General features: G+C 34.0%; 1 protein-coding gene across 9 annotated transcripts in view; it reads right to left on the reverse strand.

Moving 5' to 3' along the window:
* Positions 1-26,348, reverse strand: part of ASCC3 (activating signal cointegrator 1 complex subunit 3) — a 372,407-nt gene that overhangs the window by 257,533 nt on the left and 88,526 nt on the right. The gene's annotated exons all lie outside the window — the stretch shown is intronic.

Raw genomic sequence — 26,348 nt, forward strand, 5'->3', positions numbered from 1 at the left:
GGCCGGGTGTAGTGGCTCATGCCTGTAATCCCAGCACTTTGGGAGGCCGAGGCGGGCGAATCACAAGGTCAGGAGATCGAGACCATCCTGGCTAACACAGTGAAACCCCACCTCTACTAAAAAAAATACAAAAAATTAGCTGGGTGTGGTGGCAGGTGCCTGTAGTCCCAGCTACTCAGGAGGCTGAGGCAGAAGAATGGCGTGAACCCGGGAGAAGGAGCTTGCAGAGAGCCGGGATCATGCCACTGCACTCCAGCCTGGGCGACAGAGCGAGACAGCGAGACTCCGTCTCAAAATAAAACAAAACAAAACAAAACAAAACAAAACGAGATCATAGTAGTATCTCTTAGGCCTAGGCAGGCCAATTAAACATCTGAGAGTACCACTGATACTTTCTTCATCAATTTCTCCTGATCACTTAGCCTCGGAAGGACAGTACAGCACATTTTTCAGGATACTGGGCTTATAGTCAGAGACTCAAGTTAAAATACTCACTTTGCCACTATTTGCAATATAACTTTTAAGAAACTTAAGATCTCTAAATTATATTTTCTCATCTGCAAGGTAATATTGCAAGTATGACCTGCAGGTAACTTAAGATCTCTAAATTCGATTTGCTCATCTGCAAGGTAATATTGCAAGGTAAAGGTGTTATCTTTATAACACAAGGAAGTTACAAAAATTAATTTAAAAACAGCTAACAATTATGGAGGCCTCACTATGGGCTAAGCACAGGAGTCCTTGACATAAAATATCCTAATTATTTCTATAGCCATACCAGAATATTTTATAGATGAGGAAAATGAAACTTGAAAAAGTTTGTTTCAGTTCACACAGCTATAAATGGTAAAGCTAGTATTTGAGGTCATATAGTATAACTTCAAAACCAGTCTTTAATTAGATAATATATAAAAATCATATACTATAAACCATACACAGAGATGGTACTTATTAAATACGTTGAAATAAATTAATGGTAGCTATTATCATTACTGTCATATGTCATTTCATTTTTATATAAGATTTACTAAAATATTGCTGTGAATGAATGCAGCAATTTCCAGTTTTTATAGACTTATGACAAGAAACAGAGTATAATATCCATAAACTACAAATCTGATCATGTCACATTCCAGCTTACAAAATGCTCCAAGACTTCTCATTGACTCTTCATTACCATTCAAGTTTAAGCTCAAAAGCAATCTCTGGTTCTCTCCAATTCCCTAAACAATTGTTATCTTTATTTCTTTACGCTTCACCATATTTTAGAAGATTTAAGGAACTACCATAGCTTCTCTCGACAACTAGACACTCAGACAATCCTCTTTATATATTATTATTATGACCCGTAACCACAAATATTGAAATGAGTCCTTTATATGTATTTCTGACCCATTGGATTGAAACTGAGGGTTCTGATTTTTATTACTCTTTGTATTACCCCAGTACCTAATCAATTGCCAGGAACATAATAGGCTGCTAAATAAATTTTTATTGAATGATTTTATGCTGGCTACTAGCAAAAAGAACTATAATTAAATGAGGGGAAAAGTTTAAAGATATACACTGCATACATAATATCCTCCAAAGAAATACTAAATTGAATCTAACCAAAATAATGTAGCAGTTTAGCAAAAGCCCTATAATCAACTTTCAGTAAAAAACTTATTTCTATGTTTTTGAAGGTTATAATTCAAGAAATAAATAAAGTATCAGAAGAATATACTAACAAACAAAACCTATTACATACATAGAGGTTTATAACATTCTAATCAATTCAACAATCGTTTACTGATTGTTATTATACTAAGGAGTTCTGTCAATACAAATATTTGTTTTCATAACAAAAGTTAGACAACGTTTAAAATGATCCTTAAAATTGACTAATTTCTGGGTTTTGTTGATGATTTTTGAGACAGCATCTGGCTCTGTTGCCCAGGCTGAAGCGCAGTGGAGCAATCATAGCTCACCGCAACCTCAAACTTCTGTAGACAAGTGATCCTCCTGCCTCAACCTTCTGAGTACGTGGGACTACAAGTGCATGTTACCACACTCAAGTAACTTTTTTTTTTTTTTTTTTTTTTTTTTTTTTGCAGCTGGAGTGCAATGGCGCTATCTCAGCTTACTGCAACCTCCGCCTCCTGGGTTCAAGCAATTCTCCTGCCTCAGCCTCCTCAGTAGCTGGGACTACAGGCGCCTAACACCACACCTGGCTAATTCTTTGTATTTTTAGTAGAGACAGGGTTTCACCATGTTAGCCAGGGTGGTCTCGATCTCCTGACCTCGTGATCCGCCCAGCACAGCCTCCCAAAGTGCTAGGATTACAGGCATAAGCCACTGTGCCCGGCCCTAACTTTTTTATTTTTAGTAGAGACAAGGTCTTGCTGGTCTTGCTCAGACTGATCTTTGAACTCCTGGGCTCAAGTTATCCTCCCACCTCAGCCTCTCAAAGCACTGGGATTACAGTTGTGAGCTACCACACCTGGCCCTAGCTTGTCGTTTAAAGGAAGAAAAAGGCATATTTAAAATCAGATTAAATCACTAAGGTTTCTATAATAAAGATATGAACTATATGCTGAGGTATGTAAGGGAGAGGCAGTCACTAAGCATGCCATATCAGGTACAAGAAACAGGATATTAGAAAAACACTTAGGGCTAGTGAAAAGCAGTAGCAAAGATGATGAAGATGGAAAAGTAGGCCAAGAGCAGACTACAAAAAGCCACATATGCCACACTGAAGGAGCTGACCTTTTCTTCACTCATTTACCAAGTTACTAAATGAGTACCAAATTATTGAATGAAATAGCCGGGGACTTTTTCAGCCACTAGGGATGTAACTGTGAACAAAAGTGACACAGTTACTATTTAAGGTCTCTTTTAAGCAAGGAAGCTGCATATTTCCTATTTGGAATATAATTAAAAAAATATTTAAAACCATAGAAATAATAAATTTCTCTTCTGAGAACAAGAAGGCTTATATTTAAATTATGAAAGAAAAATTCAATATGAAGAAAAGACATTATAAAGACTCCTCTGGAAACATCTCTAAAAGGTTATTTTAGAGACTACGTGAAGAAATTATCAGAGGGAACTGAGATCTAGAGAGGTTAAATAACTTACTCAAGTCCACACTGCTAATAAATTTGGTCGAGACAGGATATAAACTCAGTTTGTCCTAGCTCAAATACAAATTACCACCCAATTTACTGTTTAAAATAATATGATGATTTATCTTGCTGGTTAAGTATTCTCTACATTTATTTCAAAATAAACATTTCAAAAAAGTCCTTATTATATTCTTGCATATATATACATCACTCTATATATGCATATATATAGAGAGAGAGAGAGTGATGTATATATATGCAAGAATATATATAATATTCTTATAATGTTCTTATAAGAATAATATAAGAACATGCTGAATAGAAACAGCAAATTAAAAAGGAAAAACCCTCCAAAGCTACAAACATATTTAAAACAGCCCATGTTTTGTACCATTCCCTATAAAGTTTCTTTTTATTTTTCATTTCAAATTAAGGAAAATGAATGAAATAATTTTCACCAATAAACTTGTTGGTAAAAATAAAAGGAATGTGCACAGACAGCAATTGTGATGGCAGTAAAAAAAAAAAAAATCACTAGAGGGCTCAGTATACTTGATATTGTGAACTGTGGTTTAAGCTACTGGCACATGAAATAATTAATGTCCATTATGCATAGATTTCTTATATTTGAATGATATTCAAATTATATTCACAAATGCTTTAAGTTAAGAAAACAAATGATTACAGAAGAAGAAGAAGAATATGGGTTATATCAAAACTCTATTTTATTCAACTTTAGAACTACATGCTAATAATGTTTGTTTTATTTATATTTCCTGCATACACAATACCTAATGAAATGCAGCTAATCTTTGCTTCCAAATATTTGACGTTCTTCTAACTTAAAACATTTTATATTGATTTTATATATTAATGAATAAAGTTAAACTGAAATTATTTCTTAACAAATCAGCATTTGCTTTTAAACAGAAAACTGAGAGTCTCATGATCATTTATCTTAAGTGCTTTATATTTAATCCAGATAGTCGTTCTAAATATATACCATTTTCCTTTTTAATTGGTTCTAACTAATAAGCATTTTCAAAACATACCATAATTAGCAGACCAGAAACATTTTAAGTGTTACAAGCTTCATCCTACCTCCCACTTGTCTATACATATTTGGGACTCACCAGACTACTGATCTTACAAACATACACCAGACTACTGATTTTAACATACACTTGTCTTACATATTTGCGACTCACTAGACTACTGAAATAAGATGACTCATTTATGAAATTCCATAGAAAGTGTAGGTTTTGGATATCCATTTATCAAATACTGGTAATACAGGCTACTCGTGAGTGCACACTCTATTTTTAAAAATAAACTGGGCGTATATACCCAAAGGATTATAAATCATGCTGCTATAAAGACACATGCACACGTATGTTTATTGCGGCACTATTCACAATAGCAAAGACTTGTAACCAACTCAAATGTCCATTAGTGACAGACTGGATTAAGAAAATGTGGCACATATACACTATGGAATACTATGCAGCCATAAAAAAGGATGAGTTTGTGTCCTTTGTAGGGACATGGATGCAGCTGGAAACGATCATTCTCAGCAAACTATCTCAAGAACAGAAAAACAAACACCGCATGTTCTCACTCATAGGTGAGAACTGAACAATGAGATCACTTGGACTCTGGAAGGGGAACATCACACACTGGGGCCTATCACGGGGAGGGGGGAGGAGGGAGGGCGGAGGGATGGCATTGGGAGTTATACCTGATGTAAATGACGAGTTGATGGGTGCTGACAAGTTGATGGGTGCAGCACACCAACATGGCACAGGTATACATATGTAACAAACCTGCATGTTGTGCACATGTACCCTAGAACGTAAAGTATAATAATTAAAAAACAAAAACTGGATGATACTATTTACTGGAAGAACAAAAATATACAGTAAACATACCTCATTGTTTATAATAATCATATGTATTTATTTTGTCAGTTAATTAAAAAGCATTAACTAGGCATCTAAGATGAACCTAGGAACATGCTGTCCCTCCTAAACTAGTGTAAACATCATAAGCTTAAGTTTAAGATATTCAAAGGATATTAAAATTTCAGCATATATTTATCATAAATCATATAGTTACCAAGGACACACATTACATAATTTTCACAGTTTTTCTCTGGCTCCCTATAGGATGTGGCTTAGGCTCAAAATTTCAGAATCAGAAATGACAGCCACTCCACACACTCAGTCCAAGTTTTATATGCTGGAATCCCACCACTCTAATATTCCTCACAAACCTGGCTCCATGCCATAATCTATGTAAAAGTCACGAGGTTAAAAATCAGTTTACATGAATACCTTATTTAACATACTTGAGTATTCACTAGATGATCAGATGATTTTCTTTTAGATAACTGGATAAATTTTTTCATTTAAAGGTCTTCAAGTACTGACTACTTTATATGTGTGTGTATGTGTGAGCGTATAAAACTATTTTCGATAATTACTCTAAAATAGATGACTTTGGGCTTTTCCTAAACAGGATACATTTTTAAAAATCTCTGATCTTTCATTTTTAGCTGGAATCACTCATTTATTTGGCAAATAGTTCTTGAATATCTCCTCTATGTGGCATAAACTGTTCAAACACTCAATAAGGTAGACAAAGTCTCTGCTGTCATGTAGCTTACTTACGTTCTAATTTGGATGGGAGACAAAAAATCAACATGTTTACTAATTTAAAAATTGTTTCAAATGCTCATATGAATACATCTTCACAGATGGTGTAATAGAGAGTGAGACATAACAGTCACCTTAAATTAGGTTTCTAGAAAGGTGCCTCAAGAGAGGTGATCTGAGTTGAGAATAAAATGACAAGAACCAGGCCACGAAAAAATTTGCTATCTCAGCATATTCTAGGCAAAATAAAGATCTAGAAGTAGACCACTAAATCAGGACTAACTTGAAATTTTAAGGAACTGTACAGAGATTAGGATGGCTGAGTAAGTGGTCACACATGAGAAAGAAAGATAGGAATTGTAGGTAGGTCATAGCAAAGATCTTGGATTTTTATTCTCAACACAATTAAAATCTCTGCAGGATTTTAAGTAGAAGAATAATATAATATGATTTGTAATGTTTAAAGATGTCTCTGGCTACCATGTGGAAAAAAGACTGAGAAGCAGCATAAAACTATGGCAGTAATACAAGTGGAAGGTGATGTTGGTTTATATTGGAGTGTCAGCAGAAGAAATGGAGAGAAGTTCCTGAACCCAGGCTATCTCTTCAAGTTACAGTCAATGGATCTGATGATGACTTAAATGTAAGATGGTGAGGAAAAAAAAGAGATAAATCAAAGATGACTTTTTGCTTGAGTGAAAAATAGTTCTTAGGATATGAGGAAGATTAAGATGACAGACTGAGACAGAAAAATAAACACTCCATTGAAGTACCTACTATACATCTAAGTAGAGATTTCAAATAGGCAATTACAACAGAATTTGAAAGTCATGGAAAGGTCAAGGATTTTTAAAAATTAATTTTCGGAAAGGTACAGTGATTCTTCCAAAATTACATAGTAGCAGCAGATTCAAACTTCAAAAATGTACAGTCTAGTAACCTTTCTAAATTCTGTCTAAAATTAGAAGCTAACAGACACTAGGTAAAGGTTTAGTGGATTCTTTCAGGAATAAAGTATATAAGGTTTTATATAATAACACTACACCTCTATTTTAGTTGTTAGAAACCTTCTTGTTCTCAATTAGGGTTTATCAACTATATTTGTGGTCAATGGAATTTTGTAGTGTACTACTTAGACTAGATAAGCATTGTTATAAGTAACTAGTCACAAGATTAAACGGCAATCATCTTAATAAAAAATACTTTTGATAGTTAACACAACTTAATAAACAAATTTTATTATTGAAAGGCTATGTGACATACAACAATGCAGATTTTTTTCATATTTAAAATCTGCTCATGCAACAGCCTCTGAAAATTGAATAACTTGGTTTTCCAAATGTAATCTAAGTCTTGCTTAGGAAGAGTAAACCATATCCAACCTAATGTCATAGATCTCACATATTTGAGAAACGTTTGGCTATTCAATAAATATGAAATTGAACTAAAAGTTAAGTTTAATATATTCTGATTATTTTACTTCAACAATTCATAAGATTACTTGGGCAAAAGAATCATACACATTTTACCACATTAACATAAATATATAATTAGCAACTATGTAGATAAAAATCTTTAAGATACTTTTAAAAGATCAACATAAAAGATGAAGATTGCAAGGTATACAGCTATAATAAGCTTTCAGCTTTCCTAATTACCAAGTGATTTCTCAAATTAGAGGAACAGTTAAGTAAATTATGATATACCTATTCAATGAAACAGTATGCATTCATTAAAATAGTAATCAAGGAGAATATGAAGCAACAGGATAAAAAATCCTATATACATTAAGTGAAAAAATACAAAATTATATTTTATTTTATTTTTTGAGATGGAGTCTCGCTATGTTGCTGAAGTTGGTCTCAAACTCCTAGGCTTATGTGATCCCCCTGCCTCAGCCTCCCAAATTGCTGGGATTCCCGTCATGTGCCAGCATGCCTGACTCCAAAATTATATTTATACTATGCTTACAACCATATTTTAAAAGACCACATTAAAAAGCTGGAAGAAAATGCTCCGCTGGCTCCACTCCTCTATTGTTACCATGGAGTCCCCTTTTCATCTTTCTGAGGATACACCTAATTTATTGGTGAAAAAGCTTTCGGATAACAGAAACTGCTTCATATTTTACATGACTGAGCCACCTTTTATAATTCTCATCCTTTTTAACTCTCAGGGGATCTTTCAGTAATAGATTCAGATAAACAAATGTAGAAAGTTCAGGACCTCAATTTAGGCCTTAGAGACCTTGGGACAGGTTCATTTACCTGTTAATTTCAGGTAAACTATGTGAACATACTAGGGCTAGTATCTTCATCTGACCAGTTTGTTTCTGCATGCATTTGGTTGTAAATAAACAACTTAGAAATCAAGGCTTAGACCATAATCTTTCATACTCTACTAAGAATAGAAGACAAAATATCAGCTACCCTAGTCATAGAGAAATCTTAAAGGTGGGGACTACATATATTTTTTTAATTTATTTATCATTATTATTATACTTTAAGTTCTAGGGTACATGTGCATAACGTGCAGGTTTGTTATATATGTATACTTGTGCCATGTTGGTGTGCTGCACCCATCAACTCGTCAGCACCCATCAACTCGTCATTTACATCAGGTATAACTTCCAATGCAATCCCTCTCCCCTCCCCCCTCCCCATGATAGGCCCCGGTGTGTGATGTCCCCCCTTCCCGAGTCCAAGTGATCTCATTGTTCAGTTCCCACCTATGAGTGAGAACATGCGGTATTTGGTTTTCTGTTCTTGTGATAGTTTGCTAAGAATGATGGTTTCCAGCTGCATCCATGTTCCTACAAAGGACACAAACTCATCCTTTTTTATGGGGACTACATATTAAGAAACAAACAAATTAATCCTACAAATTGAAAATAAACAACTGAAAAATATTTTAAAACATTTTAAATATTCCTAGTCTAATTCATTACTGTCCAATAGAAGTACATTAAAAGCCAATATATACTTACATTTTCTAGCAGAAACATTAAAAAAACACAAAAACAGTGAAATTAATTTTATAATGTATTTTATTTAACTCAATGTATCTAAAATATCATCTTAACATGAAATTGTAAAATTAGTGTATGTTACACTTAAAGCACATTGTAATCTAGACTAGCCATATTTCAATTGCTAAACACCCACATGTGGTTAATGGCTACTATATCAAACAGTGCAGCTCTGGAGAGTGCCCAGCTAACTTATATAATACTTATAAATTGATAAATATATTGTCCTAACACAGCAGCTTGCATTCAGGGAAAATCTCTTAGGGCAACATTCAGAAATCCTTAATGTGGTCTAAAAGACCCTGCCATAATATGAAGTTCATAAAATTCAGTTAAATTATAATTCAGTTAAATTATACGGTGACTCATGCCAGCAATCTCACAACTTTGGGAGGCTGAAATGGAAGGATTGCTTGAGGCCAGGAGTTGGAGGCTGCAGTGAGCCATGATCATGCCACCACACTCTAGGCTGGGTGACAAGGCAAGATCCTGACTTAAAAAGAAAACAAAAAACTACACATTGAGGAGTCTTTAGGAAAGAGAAAGGACATTAGTCTTTTTCTTGATGTCTTATTCTCTATAGTTATCCTTGGTAAGCATAAAAAGAAGAAAATAAGTAACCATTTGTTGAATGTGTTAAACAATGAAATTAATGTTCTTTTCCAAAATTGACAATCACTCATACTTATTTCTATATTCCAACCCAAGGTCTAAAACAGTGAGGTTGAAATGTCAACCACATATTACATTAGTGACAAATACTTGACAAATACCTCACCTGATCAAATGAAATCACTTGTATTCCCTAAAGTACTAAACGATAAATATAAGAAGTATTTATAATATAAGAATATAATATAAGAATATAAGAAGGATGAGTTTGTGTCCTTTGTAGGGACATGGATGCAGCTGGAAACCATCATTCTTAGCAAACTATCACAAGAACAGAAAACCAAACACCGCATGTTCTCACTCATAGGTAGGAACTGAACAATGAGATCACTTGGACTCGGGAAGGGGAACATCACACACCGGAGCCTATCATAGGGAGAGGGGAGGGGAGAGGGATTGCATTGGAAGTTATACCTGATGTAAATGACGAGTTGATGGGTGCTGATGAGTTGATGGGTGCAGCACACCAACATGGCACAAGTATACATATGTAACAAACCTGCACGTTATGCACATGTACCCTAGAACTTAAAGTATAATAATAATAAATAAATAAATAAATAGAAGAAGTATTTTCCTTTAGAATATAAGACTACTATGAGGCAGAAATTATGTTTTTCAACTTTGTCTCTCTAATTCCTAGCACAGTAAATGGTGTAAAGCAAATACTCGGTGGTGGTGTCTTTTTTTTTCTGTGCTTGCTTCAGCTGAGTCATTTTGATTAAATTGTAATTATCAACTATGAACTGCATTGTTGATGGATGTTTACAAATCAACTAATAGTTAAGATGCTCCATGTTAAGAATAAATTGTTCTACTCACATTATTTATTAAGTTCCACAAGTGTTTTATCATATATTATAAATATTAGTCAAATAATTTTTTTCTATATTCATTCACTGCAGTTGCCAGTAAAACACCAAGTTAGCTTGGATTGCAACCGCTCCTGGTACACTTGTTTTTTTGTTGTTGTTTTTGTTGTTGATTTTTGAGACAGAGTTTGTTCTCTTGTTCTCTTGCCCAGGCTGGAGTGCAGTGGTGCAATCTCGGCTCACTGCAACCTCCGCCTCCAGGGTTCAAGCGATTTTCCTGCCTCAACCTCCCAAGTAGCTGGGACTACAGGCGTGTGCCACCACACCTAATTTTTTAAAATTTGTTTTTATTTTTATTTTTTTTTAATACAGACAGGGTTTCACTGTGTTAGCCAAGAAGGTTTCAATCTCCTGACCTTGTGATGCGCACGTCTCAGCCTCCCAAAGTGCTAGGATTACTGGCATGTACCACCGCACCTGGCCAGTACATTTGTTCTTAAAACCGAAACAGGTAGTTTCAAAACATACTTTTAATGTATTTTTTAATCTTCCTGACACTAAGCACTAAAAACTCTAAACATAACCAGACATTTAGCATATCACAGAATCTCCCACATTAAGAATACATACAAATTATGTATTATGTCAGAAATATGTAACATTCTATCTTATATAATCCCTAAGAAACTGACTGGTTTATACCCAATCCCTATTTACGTATCTACATTTTTCTATATTTATAGCTCTATCTATATATTATACCAACATATGCTATTATTTTAAAATATCATCCTTCTAGGTCCAGAGGTAACAAAATATTATTTCTAAGAGACTTTATAAAAATTACTAAAGCCCATGCTTATTTGTCTGTTTGAACCTGCAAAAGAATTATAGGAAATTCTTGTACAGTCCAACGAGGGATCTTCGTGTACTATACGTAACAGAGTTGGTCAACTAAACTCTATATCAGTGTATTTCACAAAGAAGGTTATGCCTTACTAGTGAGTTATGAAATTAATTTAGGGATTGTTATCAGTGTTTTTAAAGAATAGAAAAGAAAAAGAAAATACTAATACATCACATGTGATAAGGGTAAAACAGTTTCGTGAAAATTGTGTTTTAATTGTTTTTGAGTGTATTAATTACAATGTAAAATATTTTTTAGATGTGCTCAATAAAAAAAAGTCTGAAACCCAGTGCCACAAATAAACACTTTCTTAGTGAACGCAAGTGCATTCTTTCAAAATATGATCCTGTTTCATTTTGGGAACACAAAAATATTTCGCTCACAAATGAATGCCTATAACGTTTGGCCTATCTGGCAATTTCACTTTTTAAAAATGTATCCAAAAATATACTTACACATGTGCAAAACTGTGTATGCATAAGATTATTAATCACAAATTATTTGTCACACCAAAAATTAAAAACAATCAAAATGTCCTCAATAGCGTACCACTGGAATAACTTACAGCATATTCATGCAATGAAATTCTATGCCTCCATAAAACAGAATAAGGAAGTTTTCTATTTTCTGAGATGAAAAGATATTATTATGGCCAAGAAAAAGCAAGTTGCAGAATAGTATTATAATACGCTATTTTATTGTCCAAATTTGAGGACGGAAGGAAATAATAATGTATATTTGCTTGCAGAAATTCTGAAAGAATGCATAAAATTAAATACACTGCTTATTAATGAAAGAAGGCAGGGACCTGGGAAGATCAAAGACATAAGCAAAAGGCTTTTCGCTATGTAAAGGTTGCTAGTTTTTGAAACCGTATGATAACACCTATGCCAAAAAAAAAATGACTGACATGTTTTAAGAAACGGAAAAGATAAAAACATGTCCGATTTAGTGGAAAAGCCTAAATGAGCTCTCGTGTATAAATATTTCATATTAAGTTTTTCTCGTTATTCCTTGAATTCTACCCTTTAGAAACAAAATAGTGAGTTAAATTACTCTTTCATACCCCTTCAAATTATTCTACACCATATGTCCCCTACTCGGTGTTCTTCCCAGTCTTCTCTTTTTTGGTCTTAACATGGCTAGTTCCTCAAAGGACTTCCCAATTAAAAGTTTAGTTACAGAAGAAAACAGCAAGTGTTCTTTCTACCTCCAATATTTGTGACATCAGACCTGTGGTCTCATCTAAGCCTCAATGACTTCACCAGAGGACCAGATCTGTTATTAAATGCAAGCCTAAATCACATGTTGCTGCTATCTAAAATGTATCCTCCTACTCCTTCATCATGCACTAAACGCTGCCTACCAAGTGTCAGGCTTTGAGGACATGGCCTGACCTCAAGAGCTCATGTTGTAGCAGATGAGCTCACATTGCACATCTCTAGATTCATCACTAGACTACCAGAAACCCATTTCATGAGCTCTAACTATAACTTTGCTTCCACATACCCCCACATTGTAACGTTTAAGGAAGCAGGAAAGATCTGACATACTACTTCACTAAATACACCAATCCTAAACTACATAATTTGTGACAAGTCAGTAGACTAACTGAACACAAAAACTACAATGTGATCTCTAATGCTCTTGAATTAAAGGTAAACACACAAGATAATATATTCCTTAAGTTGGCAAGTAAATTGTTCACTAATCTATTTAGCAACCATTTTTACTGAGCACGTACTACATATAAGGTTTTGTTTTAAATGTTTTAAGTGCATGATATCACTTAGCATCCAAAGAAAATTTATGAGGTAGGTCTTTTTATCATCCTTCTTTTAAAGAGGGGGGAAGTAGGCATGGTGAGTTTAAAGAACTTAACCAGGATAAATGGCTAGTAAATTGCAGAGCAAAGATTGAAACTCAGGTATCTGACACCAAAGTCTAAATTAAAAGTCCAAGTTAGGCCAGGCGCGGTGGCTCAAGCCTGTAATCCCAGCACTTTGGGAGGCCGAGACGGGCGGATCACGAGGTCAGGAGATCGAGACCATCCTGGCTAACACGGTGAAACCCCGTCTCTACTAAAAAGTACAAAAAAAACTAGCCGGGCGAGGTGGCAGGCGCCTGTAGTCCCAGCTACTCGGGAGGCTGAGGCAGGAGAATGGCGTAAACCCGGGAGGCGGAGCTTGCAGTGAGCTGAGATCCAGCCACTGCATGCCAGGCCACTGCATTCCAGCCTGGGCGACAGAGCGAGGCTCTGTCTCAAAAAAAAAAAGAAAAAAAAAAAAAAATAAATAAATAAAAGTCCAAGTTAAAGGCTTGTAAAACTTATTAATTTCATAACTTTACACTTTTATTTTTAAGGTTAATTTTTTGATTCCTAAAACTGATTTTTAACCAAGTAACATAATTTATAAAACTAAATATGAAAATACAGTCAATGAAAATAATGATTTTACTAATAATCAAATAAATGCAAAATAGAGTAAGATACTATTTCATTCATCCGAGTGTTGAAGATTTTTTAAAAAATTGATCTTGGTAATGTTTACACCCTCATATATATTGCTTATATACAATTCATATTACAGATGTGCATACATCATTTAACCTAACTCCAAGTCAAAAAAGTATCCAAGTAAAATAACTGAACTCTTAATATCAGATACATAAAAAAGCACAAAGATGCTTGCTTTAACATCATTTACAATAAGAAAAAAAAACAGACACAAGCTGAATATCTATAAATAGGGTATTGGAGCAAGTAATTCATGACACATTCTCCATGAATCACTGTAGATAAACAGAATGAAGATATATTTGCTTATACAAAAATGTGTCTAAAAGAGAAAAAAAGTATGCCACAAAATAGTAACTAATTAAATATATTTTATTAATACAAAAACATTCTGGAAAGATATATATCAAAGTATTCTACTAAAGTTGGGGCTGTAAAGACATTTTCACTTTCTATTTTATATTATAAACGTAGATGTTACATTTTAGATATTATTTTTTGGTAAGAGAAAAATTTTATCACCAGCCCTACAAAAATCTTTTCTGTTTACATAAAACAAACAAAAGGAAAAAGGCCTATTCTGTATTGACTCAATGTATTAACACAACAATATTTCTTTATAAATAGAAATACCTAATGCTTTTGTAGTAATACAAAATAACTAACTAACCCTCTTTTTCATTCTGTAATATAGAGTTCTACATCTTTACAAACACCAAATTTCTAATTTGTACCCCCTCTTGAAAGTGCACTGAAAAATTACTAAATTTTATTAAGAGATATGAAAGACAGTACATGGACACTTGTTTTCTCTTCACTGAAGACTCATATATTTTAATGTTTTATGATGAAAATGCATTTTCAATCAGATGATCTGGGTAGAGGAAATTAAGTTTTAGTAACAAAGCACCTCAAAAGAGTAACCTAATATTAAATCTTTGAAAGAAGAGAGATTGTTAGATTTTGTGAAAATCAAGTTACTTATTTTCTAAAATGAAACTCAGCCAAATTGTATTACATATGAAGAAAGCAGTAAGAAAGCACACCCAAATTAATTAGAAATTGCAATGCATTATTCATATATTTTTATGCTACTTAAATGAATGCATTTACACCACCCATTCACTCATTTAATCATTTATTAATTTAAAGACAGGATCTCATTCTGCTGCCCAGGCTGGAATGCAGTAGCATGATCATCAGCTAACTGCAATCTCAAACTCCTGGACTCCAGTGATCCTCCCACATGAGCCTCCTGAGTACCTAGGACTACAGGCATGCAGCACCATGCCTGGCTAATTTTTTTAATTTAAAAAAATATTTTTAGAAATGGGATTTCACTACGTTGCCCAGGCTGGTCTTGTCCTGGGTGCAAGTGATCCTCCTGCCTTGGCCTCCCAAAGTGCTAGGATTACAGGTGTGAGCCACCATGCCCAGCCCATTTACACTGTTTAAAATATGACAATACTCAATATGCCTGTAAGTGTCAATTCCTAAAACTTCTCATACAGAAAAGTCTATCTAAGAAGCATAACGAAAACAAATGTCAGCTAAATACAGATGGACCTTCTAAATATACTTCACAGCCTGATGGTAAAATGATAAATAGGAAGTTATTACTGGCCTTGAAGACAAAACACATGAGAGAAAAAAGAAACAATAGCAATACCATGTTTAACAAGAATTTCAGATATAATTAGAGTCAGAGAGGTATACTCTCTTCTTGGGAGGGTAGGATGCCCTCCTAATTCCCAGGAGAGGTATGATTTGAGCAAAAGTTGAATGTTTAGGAAAACTGAAGAAAAAACACAAAATTCTCAATGGGGGATTTTAAAAGAGAAACAGAACTTGGACTGCACAATCATAAAAAGTTCTACTGACAAACCATTCAGATTGTACATCTGGTTTTCACCAGCACACTCTTAACAATAACTCAACATGTCAGATGTCACTCTGAAACACCTTCTTTAGGGTGCTATGCCAATAGTCACATTCATACACATGCTCTTGGTATGTTATCATATTAAATTAAGTGTTAGATATAATGCTGGTGGAAATAATGTCTTCCAAAAATTTCCATTGAGGATTCTAATAATGAAATTCCCTTGTTTAAGGAGATATACATTTAAAATGACATTCTTGCATTATTTAATCAGTTTGGAAAGTTTAAAGTCATATGAACTATAACAAATTTAAATTAAATAATTACCCTTGATTCAACATCTGTAATATTTTGTGGACTTGACCATATAAGTACCCAAATATTTTATCCTTTGCAAAGATTTTGAGCAAACTAGTAAAAGTAATTTAAAGGTTCAAGTCAGAGCTGAAACCAATTATTACCATAAATATCAGCCAAGAAACTAAAAATGACATTTTCATTGTGGGATTCAACAGAATTTAACAGCGACTCTTTAGCTTCAGTTTTATTGCCATGATTAGAGGTGCAGCTGTTTATCAGAAGTTAGATCCTACAATCTCAGCCAAGACTGTTTGTAATACCAATTAAATAATTTTAGGCTACAAAACTTTGAAACCACACTTAAAATGATATACCAGAGGCATACTTATACACACTTGATTTCTAACAGGGATGAAATTGAGTCTTAAAAATGGATCAAAATGGTGCTAGAGTAACTGATTATCTATATTTTAAAAATGAATTTAAATCTTTATCTTACATCATATTGAAATATCAGTTTTAGATGGTCTGGAAATGTAAATGTGCAAAGTAAGATTTTAAGTGGCGGACAGACCCTAAAGTTAGCCCAAATAATCCCAGATGCCTGCCTCCTGGTGTTCATGCCCTAGTTTAGTTCTTTCCCCTCAAGCGTGGTGGGATCTGTGACTTGTTTCTAACCAATAGAAGAATATGGCAGAGGCTGTCACTCCCATGATTATCTTATGTTATATATGACTCCATCTTGTAGGATCTGCCTTCTGACAAGCAACTGATGCCCCCTTGTATTTCTCTATACTTTATGAACAATTAGAGGTTGAATCTGAAAGAGTTTTAAAATAATACCAGAAAACATAAACATGAAATACATAGGTATAAATTTAACAAATAGTTGTAAAACATATGCTAAACATTATAAATTAATCATGAAAAAATCAAAGAATACTTAAATAAATGAAGAAGTATATAATCTTCATGGTTTGGAAGGTTTGATATTAAGATTTAAATCCTCATCAAATAATCTATAGATTCAATGGAATATCAGTAAAATCTCAGCAGAAAATTTTGTAGAAAACAACACAATTCATATGGAAAATCGAAGAAACAGACTAAGCAAATACTAACACCTTTTTTCAAGACTTCCTATAAAGCTTCAGTAATCCAGACAGCATGGCAAAGAAGAGACACGCAGGAAATCAAAAATAAGCTCACATGTATGTATATGGTCAACTGATTTTTAACAAACGTTTAACAAACGTGCAAAAACAAATCACTGTAGAAAGAAATCTTTTCGATAAATGGTGCCTGAAAAACTGGTCAGCTGTATGTAAAAACAAACAAAAACCTTGACCCTTACCTTTCATCATACATAAAAACTAATTAAAAATGGATTATATATCTAAATGTAAGAGCTACAACTTTAAAACTTACAGAAGAAAATTACGAAGAAAATCTTAATAACCTCGCATGAGGGAAAAATCGCTTATATATGACCAAAAAGCATAATCGAGTTTTTTTTCGTTTATAGAATGAACTTCAAGGGTACTAATACATTTGCTCCACTGAAGACATTTTATGAAAAAACAAGTCGTAAAATGGGAGAAAATATTACCAACACACATCTGAAAATGGACTGTATTCAGAATACCCAAAGAACTCTCAAACCTCAGTAACAGGAAAACAAATCACCCAATTAAAAACTTGACAAATTATGTAAGCAGAAATCTCACCAGAGAAGAGTGACAAGTAAAGACACAAAAAGCTGCTAAACATTATAGGTCATTAGGGAAACACAAACAAAAACCATAATGAGGTACTACTACACAACTAAGTAAAATGTTTAAAAATTTTTAAACTGACAATATTATGTGCTGACAAAAATATAGGGTGACTGGAATACTCATATATTGCTGTTGGAAATACAAAATGCTCCATTCATTTTGGAAAACAGTTTGCCAGTTTCTTACAAAGACAAATACATATTTACTGTACAATTTAGCAATTCCATTCCCATTTAGCCTGGGAAAACAAAAATACATGTTCAAACAAATAACTGCACACGAACAGTTATAGCAGTTTAAGTCATAATCAGCAAAAGTTGCAAACAAGCTAAAAGTACTTCAAATGGAGAATGAAAAAATTGAAGTACAGACACAAAATGTAATACATTTCAGCCATGAAAAAAAAAAAAACAAGTACTGAAACATACAGCAATATAGATGAATCTCTAATATATTACATTAAGTGACAGAAACCAGATTCAAAATATTCATGACGCTTACATGATATTATACAAGTAACTTATATGATGTATACATAAGCATTACACAAGGAATTGTATGATACTTATATGATATTTTGGAAAAGTCAAAACCATAGGGAAAATAAACAGACCAGTGGTCTGCAGGAACTGGGAGTAGTGGGAAAGAGGTAAAAGAGGCAGTAGAAAAGTTTTTGACATGATGAAAATGTTGTTTTTGATTGTGTTGATATTTACAAAATCTACTACACTATACCCCCAAAAGAGTATATTTTATAGTAGTCAAATGATATTTTAATACACCTGGCTTTCAAAAAAGACATCAAAAACAAAACAAAAAATAAAGCAACACAACAAAATGAGGGGAGGAAAGGACAGGAGGAAGGAAGACAGGGAGGACAGGAGGGCAGGCAGAGAAAAGAATTTGGTGGGGAGGCCATTTATATATATGATTGGTCACCTTATCTTTAAATTTAGGGAAGTAACTTATAAATCCCGTTGACTCTTATGTTTCTCTACATGAGATCTGAAGTTCAAAGTATAAGCTTTCCAAATACACTGAACCCACAACTCAAAAGAGTAGGGGAAGGACTTAGTTACAGACAACTGGAGATGAGCTCAAAGGATGCACTGAGGCCAGTGCTTTTATTTTTTTTATTTTTTATTTTTGGTTTATTTATTTATTTATTTTTTATTATTATTATACTTTAAGTTCTAGGGTACATGTGCATAACGTGCAGGTTTGTTACATATGTATACTTGTGGCCAGTGCTTTTAAAAACAGGTTCCTCATGCTCAGGGTAGGGGCTGCTGGTCAACACTTGAGATTTTCATTCATTCGCCAGGGGGTGGGAAATAATAATTTGTACATTTCTTAACAGTTCCCAGGTGTCTATTAAGTATAAGCAAAACTGAGAATTATTATCAAATGTCCCACCCATTCATAACACAGTGAATAGGTTTTCTGATTCATCTATGTTTAATAATTTAATATAATCTACTCTGGAAAGAACAATGTATATTTTACTCAGAAAAATTTCTGTTAAAAACATACAGGTTTAGAAGGGGTCCCTATAAGAAAAATATTTTGCTTGAACTTCTTGTGTAATATGTAAAGATTTGAAGGGACAAGCAAAACATTTAGGGGAAGAAATCATGAAAGCTGTGTAACAAAACATGATATTATACCAATTGCTTAATAATTCATTGAGATCCCTTTACATACTGATTCCCTGGTACATTTAAAATTTACCAAAATTATATGAGGCAACCTATGTTTAGTTAACCACTTTGATATTTGCACCACTGGATCAAATTTAAACATGTCCTCTCTAAACCTCTTGCTGTCAAGGTGGACGTGATATGCCAGGGTTTATATGATGTTTATATGAAGGGTTCCCAGATTAAACAACAAAACTCAGCTATCCATGTGAGAAATTAACTGAAGGGACAGTTTATATAGGCATTTCTTGTGCTGAGAATTTACTGATCACCTAAAGTATATCACAAAAAAAGCTATACATTTTCTCTGTGCTAACTCATGTAATCATCAAAATAAATAGTCTGAAAAGAAAACTGAAACTCAGAGGCATAATTTAACTTGATTTGTGTCACAAAATGTGCAGATGGTGATGGGGTAAACTCCCATCAGTCCTACCTAACTGGATAGCAAGCTCCTTAAAGCCAGGATCATAGTTCTAAACCTCTGTGTATCCACCGTAACTCCTACCACAATGCTTTGCATCAATCATGAGCTCAGAAATTATTACTGATGACCAATAACCAATATATATGTACTTTCAAACCAAATAACAAGAAGAAAACCTATAAATAGCAACCTGTAAGTATCAAATATTTCTGTGTATTGTTGTAGGTCTGTGAAACCACAACTCACTGACATATTGAAAGACATGGACTAAATCCAGTTCTAAAGCGATTTGAAATTTCCACAATATAACTTAAATTCTTTAATTTTCAGATTTCTGAATTCATTCAAGTTCTAAAATTATCATTCTGGGACAGTTCAATGTTCTTAAGTTTTTAATCTCCATTCTAATTTCCTGCTATAAAATCAATAAAGCGTAGGTTGTAAAGAAAACAATTTCTTTGATTACTCCTAGAGGCAGATGTTAGTTATAACTTTTTCTGTAGTTTAGCAGGTATTTTTGAAGCAGCTGGTGCCCTTTTCTAGTTATCTGTTTGTAAGTATTCCCAGTAGACTATACAGTACTGCAATCCTGAAAAGGTTTTGGGCATACAGACAAAATGAATTCTTACTTAGAAAGCATAGACAGACAGTATTTCCCCTCAAATGAGACTTGAGCATTTCATAGTTTGGAATGATAAAGCATTTTCATAGCAAGTAAACATTATTTTTTTAATAATTTAAATAATTGCTGAGAGTCAAAAATTGATAAAAATCTTATTTATAATTTTATAAGGAAGATTATCCAATATATCATTTTTAAACATATTAAGCATCTATTGATACCCCAAACAGAAAATAATAATTATTAAAAGCATGTACCACACTGAATGTATCAAAAATCCCCAATTACTTTCAAGAATAAACTGAGAATTTTAAAAGCTTTTCCTTACAGTTTCCATAGTTGCACTCTAAATAATACTCTAACACATGAAATCATGGCCTTCTTGACAGTCACCAGGTTTTTATACAAAACTTAATTTTGAAGATTCTCTATAAAAAATGTCACAGATAAGACATAATCCCCAACATTTCATGACAGTTCCATACAAAATTTGCAACATGAAGTCAAGAGTTATTATTTTCTCTGTATACCCCAAAACAGCTCTATTAAGGAAACAATTGTTTAGTTGATATCACTGTTTCAGATGAAGATCGATGCCCACAGACTAAGCAGTCAAGAAACAATACAAGTCTCATGTTCTACAAGAAGTCTTCATTAACAGCCATAGCCTACAATGATCCCAGTAACCTTGTTCTGACACATCCTATAATAGACAGTGTTAGTTGTCCACACACAATCACTGTTTCATTTTGTTTTCTCTAATGAAAATCCATGTTTTTATTCAGAAAAATCTGGCCTCTTTCACAAAATCATGTGTTTCACCAAGCCAAACATGGCAAACTTGTTTCCCTCGAGTCCTGGAAAATACTTCCTCACTCTTAAAATAGACACAAGAAAATGCAGTCCTTATTTCTTACTGGACTTTTTTTGCACAGTGACCCTGGAATAACAGTCACGATGAGAGTTAATTTGAGGAAAAGCCAAAAAAAATGAGGATAGGAGAGTAGAAAGACATCAACAAGCTGGGTTCTGAATAACATCATTGAGCAAACAAATGGACAAACCTGGACTATTTGGCTCCCCATGTCTTTTTGTTATATCAACATACTTTGATTCAATCAAATCACGAAGGCAAGAAAGTCATAGAAGCATCCAGAAAAATACTTCAGAGTATGGATCCTTTTCATGAGATCACTTTGAAGATAATGAAATGTCACTAAAACCCAGGCATTCCCCAAATTAAAAAGCCTTTTTCTAAAGCATCCCACAAGGCTGTTTACTATACTGTCACACATGCCATCAATTTCATCAGAACCATGGCCTTGAAATCACAGCCTTTTTAAGAGATCATATCAGTAAATATTAATAAATTATGAAGTTTGAAACTAAAAATTGAATTTACCATTTTTTTAAATTTACAGACATCATAGCAAAGATGATTTCATAAATTTCAAGAGGAAGGAAACACAAATGTGGCACAAATTAAATGGAGCAAAAATTAAATTTCTAATTTAATTTGGCAAATACTAAATTTCCTTGATACAAGCCTAGCCTCACCTGGCAATTTGAATCATGGGTTGCAGAAAGGTAAGCAACTTGCCTAAAGTCTGGCAGACAGAATGTGGGATAGTGAAGACTGAAACTCAGCCTAGATTCAGGGGTCTTGCTCCTAACCAACATTGTATGCTGAACATGCACAGAAGTTTTTCCTATTTCCTATTCCTCACCTTAGTAAATGGCACTATCACTCACCAACACTGCTCAAAACAAAAAACCTATATCTCATTCTAAACTCTTCTCTCTGCCTTATCCCCTCCTATTTAATCAGTCATCAGGTCTTACATACACTAGCAGCTATATTTCTCTCAGTTGTCCTCTGTATATATAGGCTGCCCCTTTCTTAATTTAGGCTTGTAGCTTTTCTTCCTTGAATTATTGCAGCAGTTCTACTCTTAACCTTCAACTTTGTGTTGCAGCCAGAGCAATTCCTTTAAGTGAAAACACCTGATCATTTACTCTCCTATTTCCCACAATATTGAGTCTAAACTTTTTAGTATGGTCTTTCAAAGCCCTTCATGTGCAGGCAATTGTCTTCTTCCAGACTCATTTCCTGGCGCTCTCCACATATGGCCTACATGCTAATAAGACTGAAGGGCTTGATGTCCAAAGGTAACAGCAATTTCATGCAACAACCTTTGTTTGGCATACACCTCTACCTGCTTTGTCTATCTGGCAAAAGTGTATGCCTTCAACATTATCCTTCATGAAAGCTTCTTCCTTGATCTCTTTAGTCTGCCTTTTCGGCTGCCATAGAACTTTGTACAACATAACCCAACTGTACCACTTATGTCCATGGAAATGGAACAGATACACTACAGTGAGTAACTTAAGATCAGAGATAATACTCTATTCTTTATTTTCCCAGAACTTCGCCTATAAGCACAGGTTCAAGAAGCTAGGCTCATAGAAAACTTAAATCTTAAATTCTTTACAATCAGATTTTATAGGACTCACTTTTCTTAAATTTTAAAATGAAATATTATACGCATCTTTTATATTACTTTTCTAAACCAAGTATTATCTTTGGGTCAGTAGTCCATTTTTGCTGAACAACACTCTACTGACTCTTAAAAAATCGAAGTCCCAACTGTAGAAATAGACAGAAATCAACATATTTAACACCAACAAAGAAGTAAACCTGAGTTTCTCACCAAAAATATCAAAGACATAGTTCTGTCTTCTTAGCATCTTTCTCATCCTACTTTTAAGGGTAATATTAGCACCCTCCTTTCCTTTGGGAAACTCCCCTTTGACTCCTGGTGGCTCATGGGGAGCTGATAATGAGGATACACAAGTGAGCAGCCGTGTGTCAGTAAGAACCTCACTCACATCACATCACAGGGAAAGGAATTGGTTCAGAAATGAACTGGTGACCTAAGTCAGGAAAATCAGAGTTCATCCTAGGAGGTTTTTTTGTTTTCCTGGCAGAACTGGTTAGAAAAAAATCCCCATTGCTTCTGGGACTATAGTATGGAGAAACAGTTATGTTTGCTGCTGCTGCCATACATTTTTCCCTGGTAATATGGAGAAAGCCTATCTGGGAATCAGGGGATGAAAAATCATAAGAGAAACACCAAAGGGGGTGGGTAAGAGAAAGGAGGAAAAGAGGGGAGGAAAAAGAAAAAAAAGGAAATGGAGATAAAGAAAGAAAAAGAAATAAAGAGGAGAAAAAAATCTGATGACATCATCTGAGCCTATATGTCCAAGCTGGGCACACAGGCAGTTTTACTTCTGGACAATCCAGGTAGAAAAGGCATAAATTGTCACCTTTGCTTGCTTTGACTTAGATTTCTAAAATTTCCAACTGAGTGACTCTTGACGAATCAAGATACGCATCTACATTTTTTACATTGTTCCCTTTCCAAGAAAGTACAAAACCCATTTAATGACATTAATGGTATTTTTGCATGTGATTCTAAAATTTTAAAATTATCCTTAAGTTTTTGATCAAATTACAGAAGTTATTAAACTTATCCAATGTGACAGTCAGTAAAAGGACATAAAAGCATCTTAGGACAGTTAGGAATAGCATGCAATTATGATCTCAGTGAAAAATGACAGACCTTCATCTTCAATAGCACTTTCTCTGACACATAAAAGATCCTACCTGGTAAAAAAAAAGATCCAAGACAAAAGAAACATCTACTAAACCATATGACATTCTGTTAATGTCTGTTTTTCCTCCTGGGGCCTGTATTATTACTCAAGCTTATGATGTCTGGCAGGATCAATATCTACAGTAATATGACAGCAAATGGTTTTACTTACTTATAATGACAAATTTCACTTAAATGTATTACTCCCCAATTATTATTAGCCATTAGAAAAGTACAAATTAAAACCACAATGAGAAATCACTACAATCAGATGGCTAAAATAAAAATATAAACAATATATAAAAATACAAATATAAGTGGCTACAATAAAAATAAAAAACAGTGACAACACCAAATGCTGGTTAGTATGTGGAGAAACTGGATTATATCACCAAATTGCTCATGGCTATGTTAAATGATACAGTCACTCTAGAAAACAGTTTGGTAGTACCTTAAAAACCTAAGCATGCAGTTTCAATATGACCCAGGAAATGCATTCCTGGACATTTATTAACCAGAATGAAAACTTATATTCACACAAAAACCTGCATACCAGGTTTATAACTGCTTTATCTGTGTTATGGAAAGAACTATGCCCTTCAAAATTTGTATGCTGAAACCCTCACCCCTCAATGTGACTGTTTTAAAGATAGGACTTTTAGGGAGGTAATTACGGTTAAATGAAGTCATGAGGGTGGGGTCCTAACCTGATAGGGCTGGGGACCCTGAAAAAAGAGGAAGAAACACCAGAGGTCTCTCTTCATACACACACAGAAAAGAGGCTATGTGCGAACACAAGAAGAAGGCAGAAGGTAACTACCTGCAAGCCAGGAAGAAATCCTCACCAGAAACAAAATTTGCTAGCAACCACCTGATCTGTGACTTTTAGCCTCCAGAGCTGTGAGAAAATTGGTTTCTGCTCTTTAAGTCACCTGGTCTGTGGTCTTTTTTATGGCAGACGAATACAGTTTGTAATCACCAAAAACTATCAGTAAAATAAATGTCCTTCAATAGGTGAATAGTTAAAAAAAAAAAAAACTGGTCATCTACAACACGTGTGGTAGGCAGAATAATGATGCCCACCAAAAATCTCCACATCCTAATCCACAGAGTCTATGAATATATTAGATTACATAAGATATGGACACTACAGTGGCAGAGGGAATTAACCTACTCAGAAAAACTCTTTTACTCCAATAATCCAAATAAAAATGAACAAAATACTTATTTAGAAATAATTATGATAGAAAAGTTAAAAAGCCTGCTTCATTCATTATTAATTTAAATAAATGTCAATGATGCTTTTTTAAAAATTTAAAGATTTAGACCAGGTGTGGTGGCTCACGCCTGTAATCTCAGCACTTCGGGAGGTGGAGGTGGGCTGATCACTTGAGGTCAGGAGTTCAAGACCAGCCTGGCCAAGATGGCGAAACCCCATCTCCACCAAAAATACAAAAATTAGCTGGGTGTGGTGGTGCACACCTGTACCCAGCTACTCAGGCGGCTGAGGCAGGAGAATTGCCTGAACCCAGGAGGCAGAGGTTGCAGTGAGCCGAGATCGTACCATTATATTCCAGCCTGGGCAACAAGAGTGAAACTCCTTCTCAAAAAAAAAATTTTATATTAAATATTTAATACATAAAACTTAATAAATCTTGATGATACTGCTTATAATGATTGATAAGGTTTATAACAATTGTATTATAATTATTTAATTTTATTGGCTGTCAGTACTGGCTGTATTTTAGAATCACCCATAGAGCTTCAAAAAATCATTCCCAAAATATTGTTACCTGGACCTCTTCGAAGAGATTAGGACTTAAATAGTAGCAAGGCACTTGGATTATTAAAAAGTTCTACGAGTACTTCTGATATACAAGGTATAACTAGAATTTTATTCTACTATAAAAACTTATTGTAAAAAACAACTTCAAACTATAACAATAATAAGTTATTTTAGAATAAAGGCATAAAATGGAATAGTATGTAGTGATAAATTGATACTGCAGAAATATGTTTACTGATACAGAAAGACACATATAACTATATATACACACACAAAACAGTAGGTATGATGTAATTCCATTTTGTAAAAGAAAATACATATGGACACCTATACACAGAATGAAGTTCATTTAGGTTGGCTGTGAGTATTCTTTTTTTTTTTTTTTTTTTTTTTTGAGACGGAGTCTCGCTCTGTCGCCCAGGCTAGAGTATTCTTTATGATGCTTTATGCTGCTGTTTTTGCTTGCCTTTATTTTTTGTTATTTCCGAATGATTCTATA

The sequence above is a fragment of the Macaca thibetana genome, chromosome 4 (genome assembly GCF_024542745.1).
Source record: "Macaca thibetana thibetana isolate TM-01 chromosome 4, ASM2454274v1, whole genome shotgun sequence".
Classification (NCBI taxonomy): Eukaryota; Metazoa; Chordata; class Mammalia; order Primates; family Cercopithecidae; genus Macaca; species Macaca thibetana.